Below are 8,766 nucleotides of genomic sequence, written 5' to 3' on the forward strand. Positions count from 1 at the left end.
AGTGTGTCCCGCCTCAATGCTGTGGAATGATAGCTGAAAATCAAAAGCAGCTTTTCTGGAGAAGAAAGAGGATGGAGCTGAGGTCAGGGACAATTCTGTCTCAATTCTGGCAGTCCTGGAAGGTAAATAAGAGTCTTGTCCCTTTGTGTATGGGGAGGGAAGGGGTGAGCTGGCAGAAGCCACCCGTGAAGTTCCTCAAAATTCCCTGAGGTAACTATCAGGGTAAATTGAACATCCATGGCTGAGGGATGGAAAGCAATACCATGAGACTAGAGAGTGCACAAATGCCATTCTACAATCTAGGCTCTAGTGAAAAGGGACAGACTTAGGGATCTTTGTGTATAAGAAAATACTGGTAGCTGAAATACATAAGAGCAAACGTACACACATATATAATAGCAAACGTATTTCAGGGAATCTGCATGCCTACATTGCCTCTAAGATAACACATCTTATCCACACGCCTGCCTGCCCCGAGTAGCCATGAAGTTATTCTTCTTATTCTGCATCTTATAGAGTCCAACCCCAGCATGAACTGTGATTCTACTATACATGACTAATTTCTTGGTTTTTAGGAAAATGACAGTTGTGGCTGATTGTGGAATGGTCATACGGCATGGAACATGGCTACTGGGGGCAGGCAGGCCTGTGGATTTGTATTTCTCAACTCATGTTTACCACTCAATTGTAAGGTCACTGGATGAAAAACTACATTGTTTCATTTTTTTCAATATTTTTGTTTTGTTTCACATTTTTATTAGTACATATTGATTATATAGATTGATGGGTTTCATTGCAGCAAATTGAAGTATTTACATTATATCCATACATACCCTAAACTGAATGTAGCTGAATTTGCACAAATAGACATGATGATATTCAGACTGCCAAAATGCAGCTTAAGCCAATTCCTAACTCATGTTTTGTTTTGATGAATAAAATTAATGTCCTGAATAACAAAGCCTGGGATACTAGAAAATGATATAGCTAATATGGTGAGAAACAGCTCTGGCCCCTCTAAAATATTTTTTCCTGAAAAGTGCTTCCTACCCCAAAAATGATAACCATATTTTCATGGGCCACACATCACAATAGTACTCAAGGTCATAAATATATACTAGGGAGTGTAGGGTTGGATATACAGTGGGACCTCAGTTCACGAACTTGATTCTTTCCATGATTTTGGTTACAAACTGAGTTGGATGAGAACTGAATCAAATTCAATGGTTAGGTTCAATGTCGACCTTATGGGAAAATTTAATATAGTTCTTGTCCAGAATCATGGAGAGAACTGAATTTGTGAACCAAGGCACCACTGGGCTTCTGGACTTTCTATTCTGTTCCATTAGTCTATTTGTCTATCTTTGTACCAGAGTAAGGTACTGTTTTAATTATGAACTTCATAGTAAGTTCTGAAGTCTGGTGATGTAAGTTCTTTGACTTTGTTATTCTTCATCAAGACTGTCTTGGTTATTCTTGATCCTTTGAATTTCCATTTAAGTTTCAGAATCAGCATACTAAGTTTCACACACACACACACACACACACACACACAACCTCTTGAAACTTTTACTGGGACACAATTAAACTTATAGAAAATTTGGAGGGAACTGAGATTTTTACAATATTAAGTCTTTCAATTCAGAAATACCATACTGTCTTTTTCAGGTCTTCTTTAATTTCTCACAGTAAATCTTATAGTCTTCTACACAGATACTTCGTTCATCTTTAGTTATTCTTCCTCGTCTGGTATTTAAATGGAATATTTTAAATGTCATTTTCTAATTGCTGCTAGTAGATACAATTTTCATACAGACTTTCTATCCAGCAACATTTCTAAATTCATCTATTCCCACTAATAATTTTCTACGTATAAAATCAGTTTATGCTGGGTGTAGTGGCACAAGCCTATAATCCCAGAACTCTGGGAGGCTGAGGCAAGATTACTAGAAGTTTGACCCCAGCCTGGGCTACTTAGCATTTTAGCAAGACCCTAAATCAAAATTTAAAAATTTAAAAAGCTTTGGCAAGGTAGCTCAGTGCAAAGGCCCTGGATTTAATCCCCAGTATCAACAAAAAACAAAACAAACAAAAATCTTTACCTTTCATATTTAAAACCATGAACCATTTCAAGTTACTCCACTTATATTCTGAGGTAAGTATCAAGGTTTTTTTCTTTCTCATGTGGTTATTCAGTCGACTGAGCACACTTTACTGAAAGGTTACCCTTTCTCCATGGAACTATAACATGCTTTTGTTGTAAAACAGGTGACCCTGTATGTCGATCTGTTTCTGGAATTTTCTGTCAATGAATTAAATGTCTTTCCTCACACTAATACCACTTTGTCATGATTGTTGTGGTTTTACAGTATTTTGTCTCCATATGTGGCTGCCTAAGTCCTCCAACTTTGCTCTTCTTTGAGATTGTCTATTCTAGGTCATTGACATTTCCAAATAAAACTTAGAATCAATTTACCAATTTCTAAACAAAAGTCTGCTATAGTTACAATTAGAATAGTTTTGAATCTTTAGCTCAAGCTTCCAATCCACGAAAAGGATACACCTCTGGATTTACTTAGGCTAAATTTCTCTCACATTTTGGTAGAGAGGTCCTCTACATATTTCATTAAATTTGGTCTTAGGTAATTTCATGCTGGTGTAAATAACATTGTCTTTGAAAAATCCATTTTCCAACTATTTGTTTCATATATATATATATATATATATATATATATATATATATATATATAAAACTGAAATTCTAATGATTTGTATTCTTCAAGACTTTCTATGTATACATTGTGTCATTTGTAAATGAGACTTTTGTTTAAAGTTTATACATTTTATTTGCTTTATTTATATTATTGCAGGTGGTAGAATCTCCAGTAAAATGTTAAACAGACCTAGTGGTAGTGGACAACCTTATAATGTTCCTAAACACAAAAGAAGGGTGTTCAGTGTTTGATCACAAAGTGAAAGAGCCGGGCCGGGGATTTAGCTCAGTGGTTTTGCTGCCTGCTGCGCAAGTGCAAAGACCTGAGTTCGATCCCTGGTACCAAAACAAAACAAAACAAAAAACAAAGTGAAAGAGCCATGATAGATATCTGTCTTATTAAGGAATTTCCATTTTATTTCTAGTCTATCATGAGTACTGAATTTTATCAAACGTTCTACATGTACTAAAATATGGTTTTTCTCCATATTTTAGTCAATGTGCTGAATTACATTGATTTTCATACACACAACCTTGCATTCCTGAAACAAATTTATTAGTTCTGAGCATTATAATTTTTACTTATTATTGGATTTAATTTGCTAAGGCTTTGTTTAGGATTTTTGCATCTCTGTTCATAAAAAATATTGCACCTATAACTTTAATCATCATCCAGTTTGACAAGGGTTTTGTTTGCCTTATAAAATCCCCTCTAAACTCTGAATCGGTTTAAGATTAGCATTATTTATTCCTTAAATGTTTAGAAAAATTCACAATGATGTTTTCTGGCCTTAGCTGTTTTCAGTAATATTTTATTTATAAATTCAATTAAACAGATGAGTTCAGATTTTTAATACCTTGTTGGTTTTTTGAGACAGGATAGTCCATGTAGTCCAGGCTGGTACTGAACTCAGTATGTAGCCCAGCCTGACCTCCAACTCATGGTGAACCTCCTGCCTCAGCCTCCTAGTGTTGGGACTACAAGCGTGAGCCACCATGCTCAGCTGTTGGCTTTTTAAAAGTTGTGGTTTTCAGGCTAGGGATTTAGCTCAGTGGTGCTGCTGCCTGCCTCACAAGCACAAGTCCCAAGTTCGATCCCCAGTACCAAAAAAAGAAAAGTTGTGCTTTTCATGGAACTTCCCCAATTTCATCCAAGTTGTCAAATGTATTTTATAAATCTGTCCATTGTGATTTTATAAAATTGGTACTCTTGTCCATTAGAAAAAATTATTTTCCTTTTAAGTTAGGGTTATCAATTTAATGATACAATTATCTTTGTTGATTTCTCTTGATTTTTGTGATTGTTTTTTTGTTGTTGTTTTTGAGTCAGGGTCTCACTATATAGTCCAGACTGGCCTTGAACTCACTACATACTCCAGGCTGGCCTTGAACGTGTGGCGATCCCCCTGCCTCAGCCTCAGGAGTGCTGGGACTACAGGACTGCATCCCCATGCCTGGCTGGCCTTTATCTCTTATTTTTATCAATTCCTTTGCTATAACAGTATTTTCTGTGAATTTACTTTGTTGTGCTTTTAAGGGTGAGATGGGTTTTGACCATTAATTTTCACCCTTTCTTTATGACATCTACATTTTACAGCATTTCCCTCTGAGGTCCATCCCATAAACTTTTATATACCATACTTTCATTATTGTTTAGCTTGAAATGCTTCTGAATTTCCATTGTGATTTCTTCCTTGAGCCATAGGTTATTTAGAAACAAATAACTTCTAGTTATTCTTCTGTCAATGTGTAGTTCTGGTGTGATGAGAACATATTCTAGATATCTCAATATTTTGAAATGTGATGTTTACCTTACAGCCCAATGTATAATCTTTTGGGGGGGGGTACTGGGGATCGAACTTGGGTCCTTGCGCTTGAGCAGCAGGCAGCGAAACCACTGAGCTAAATCCCCAGCCCTAATCTATTTTGATACATGTTCCACGTTCACTTGAAAAGAAGTCACCTCTGAAAGTTATTTGGTACCATGTTCTGTATATATCTAGTAGGTTGTGTGGTCCATATCTCCTATATCATTTTTGATTTTTTTTTTTGGTCTGGTTATTCTATCAACTTACTGAGATAGGTGTGTTAAAAGCCCTATGTGTGCCTGCCTTGCAGGCACAAGGTCCTGAGTTTGATCCCCAGTACCCCGCCCCCGCCCCAAAGCCCTATGTGATTGTGAATCTGTTTATATATCTTTAGTTCTGTTTCATTTTATACATTTTAAGTTCAAAAGTTTAAGGCTATATTGTCCAACTTACTGACCCTTTTATTGCCTAGAAATGTTATTCTTTGTGTGCAGTACACTTCTTGCCTTACAATCTACTTTGTTGGTATTAACATAACCCCAACTTTCTTTTAATCTTTTTCATCTTTTGCTTCCTGTCAAATTGTGTTTTATGGGCCAGGGATTTAGCTCAGTGGCACAGCGCCTGCCTTGCAAGTGCAAGGTCCTAAGTTCGATTCCTGGTTCCACAAAATAAATAAATAAATAAATAAATAAATAAATAAATTGTGTCTTATGATTTTTTAAACTCCAGTTTGACACTGTTTTTCAACAGTAGTGTTAAACCCATTTACATTTACTGTAATCATGGATATGGTTCAAAATTTACCATATTGCTATTTGTTTTCCATTTGCCCATCTGCTTCTTTTGCTCTTTTGAAATAATCAGATAATTTAATAATATTTATACATATTTTGTAGTTGCTTTATATAGTATTATGCATCTCTTTACAGGTTATCTTTAATTAATTTCATACCTCTACCAGTGTAACAACAGTATACTTTCATTTAATCCTTTTATGCCCTTTGTGCCACTATTACTGTATTTTTCTTTTTCCACTTTGGTACCGGGGATCAAACTCAGGACGTTGTGCTTGCCAGGCAGGCAGTGGCGCCACTGAGCTAAATCCCCAGCCCAGCTATTGCTGTATTTTATACTCGCCACATGCTAGAAACTCAGTACATCATTTATGACTTCTGCTTTAAGCAATTATCTTTTGAAGAACTTTTTTAAAAGGATAAAAGGTATTAATATTTATCTACATACTTATCATTTATGTTCTTCATTCTCTCATAGACTTGTTTCATTTCTCTTCATGAAATGAACTTCAGTATTTTTTAATCTTTATTTTTATTAGTTTTATTAAATACATGTTTTCAGTAAATAATGATTACATTCATGATGGGGAGCTGGTATATGTACATATCTTAATTCTTTTTATGTCCCCTTTCCTTCCCCCTCAACTCCTCCATCTCTTGGTCCCTACAATTTTCGTTTCTCATAATATCTTCGGCCAGTTTGACACTGGATTTAAGAATGGCAAGCAGGGGCCAGGGATTTAGCTCCGTGGCGGTACACCTGCCTTGCAAGTGCAAGTTCCTGAGTTCAATAACCAGTACCTGGGGGAAAAAAAGAATGGCCAGTGTTCAGAATTGTAACATTGCTAAAATGTGAAGGCCCAGAAAATGTCTTACTGCTTATCAGCTGCTCTACTGCTGTCTTTCTGGTCAAAACATGGGGACACCAGCTTGGTGGTACACACCTGTAATTTTATCACTCTTGGAGGCTGAGGCAGGAAGATCCCAAATTCAAGCTTAGCCTGGTCAACTTAACTCCTTAGCAAGACTCTGTCTCAAAATAAAAACTAAAAAGGGCTGAGTATGTAACTCAGCCTGGATACTAACTAGGCTCTGGGTTCATTTCTCTACAGTCCCACAAACAAATACAAAAAAACGTCACGGGGAGAAGAAATAAAAGGGGAGGGTGAAAATATCTAAGCCAAATAATTTGTTTTTGCATTTAGGCCTCTTAAGAATTGCTGATTTAGTCTGTCAAATCAGCCCATACCATGACCAGGTTCCTAATTTAAGGTATGGAAATTACACCAGCTTTCTGCTCACTTATGAATGGCATGTCTATCTGTAAAATCAAGGTCATTCAGATCTCCTTTTATCCAATGCTCTTTATTTATGAAAGTATAATTTTTTTGTGTGTGTGCCGGAGATCGAACTCGGGACCTTGCGCTTGCGAGGCAGGCGCCGGAACCACTGAGCTAAATCCCTGGGCCTGAAAGTATAATTTTAAAATTTTTGTCTATAGCTTTTCTTGTGATTATAATAGAAGCAAAAATCTTTGTTCTTCTTAACCAGAAGGATAATAATGCCTTTGAAGGTCTACTTTATCTTATGCTAATATATCTGCAGTCTAAAGTTAACACCTCTACCCACAACTTTAAATCACTTTATAATCACCCTTTTGCTATCATCCAACTAAAACTGTTACTATTGTACCTTACTTTCACCAAATCCTCCATATATGAGTTATTATCAGTTTTTTGTTTTTGCTATTCTGGGAACTGAACCCAGGGCGCCTCTGGTCTGGACTACATCCCTAAACCTTTTCAAATTTTTTTAGACAGGGTCTCACTAAGTCACTAAGATATCCTGACTGGGCTCCAACCTTATCATTCTCCTGCCTCAGCCTCCCACAGTGTTGGGATTATAGGCATGTACCACCATGTATGGCTTTCTTCTCGTTTTTTTAAACAATCAACAGTTACTGAGCTTGTCAGGGGGAATGAGATAAAATAAAATTTATTTTAAAAAATACTGAGATTTACCCAAACAGTAACATTATTTAAATCACTGTTTCTTGTTTCTTATTCCCTCCGAAGTCAAATTTATTAAAATTTATCTTTAACAGTCTTTCAGGAAGGTGAACTCTAAGAAAAAATTTAGTTAGTTTTTTTAATTGAGGCAAAATTTATATAACTAAAACTAACCATTTTAAAAGTATTCAATTCAGAATACTTAGCCCATTTACAATGGTTTATAATCACTACCTCTATCTAGTTTCAAAACATTCTCATCACCCCAAAGAAAACATCATATATATTGACCAGTCCCTTCCTATTTCCCTCTCCCCTCATCCCCTGGCAACCACCAACATGCTCTGGCTCCACAGATTTATCTATTCTGGATAGTTCATGTAAATGGAATTACACATTATATGACCTTTGGGGTTGGGCTTCATTTCTTAGCACAATGTTTTTGAGATCTACATCATAACATGTATCCGTATTTATTTCCCTTTTATGGTTAAATAGTAGATCACAGTAATACCTCGGTGCACAAATGCTTCTGTTTGCCAACAATTCGGTTCGCAAACAAAAGTGTTCTGGAAAATTTTGCTTCTGTTTGCAAACTCCACATGAAACATGACCACAGCCATCTTCCCCCACAAACACAGATGCAGCCGTCCTCCCCAAAACTGAAAAACTAAATTCATAAACTGAGGTACCACTGTGTCTGTCTGTATATATATCTCTCACAAATGTATTCATCTGTTGACAGATATTTGGAATTTCACATTGGCTACTGTATATAATGCTGCTGTGAATATTTGTGTACAAGTATTTGTTGTAGTTTTCAATTGTTTGGGATACACAGTAGTTCCCACTTATCTAGGGTTTTGCTTTCTACAGTTTCATTTACCTGTGGTCAACTATGTTCTGAAAATATTAAAATTTCAGAAATAAACAATTTTAAATTGCAGGCGATTTTGAGCAATGTGATGAAATCTTACATCATTCTCATTCCTGCCCCAGGACATGAGTTATCCCTGGTTCAACATATGCATGCCAAATGCACTACATGCTCTTTAGTCAACTTATTGGCTAACTCAGTTATCAAGTCTTGGTGATCAGACTGATTTGGCCTGTGTCCAAGTAACCCTTGTTTTACTTAGTAATGGTGGCAAAGCACATGAGCAGTGATGCTGGCCACTCAGATATCCCAAAGAGAAGTCATAAAGCACTTCCATTAAAGATCATCTCAAAAACCACAAGGGTGAGCACAAGATATACTGAGAAAGATCACATGCACACAACTTGTATTACTGCATATTGTTAGAATTGTTCTACTTTACTATTACTAAGATTATTAATCTTACTGTGCCTAATTTATAAATTATCATAATTTTATCATAGCTATATATGTATAGGAAAAAGCATATTTAGGGTTCAGTATCCACCATTCCAAGCATCTA

General features: G+C 36.1%; 1 protein-coding gene across 1 annotated transcript in view; it reads right to left on the minus strand.

Annotated features, from left to right (window-relative positions):
• Window positions 1–8,766, minus strand: part of Fbxl2 (F-box and leucine rich repeat protein 2) — a 101,691-nt gene that overhangs the window by 47,893 nt on the left and 45,032 nt on the right. The window lies entirely within an intron of this gene.

This window comes from Heterocephalus glaber, unplaced genomic scaffold, assembly GCF_053883595.1.
Source record: "Heterocephalus glaber isolate CG9 unplaced genomic scaffold, H.glaber_assembly_v1.0 deba00001472, whole genome shotgun sequence".
NCBI lineage: Eukaryota > Metazoa > Chordata > Mammalia > Rodentia > Bathyergidae > Heterocephalus > Heterocephalus glaber.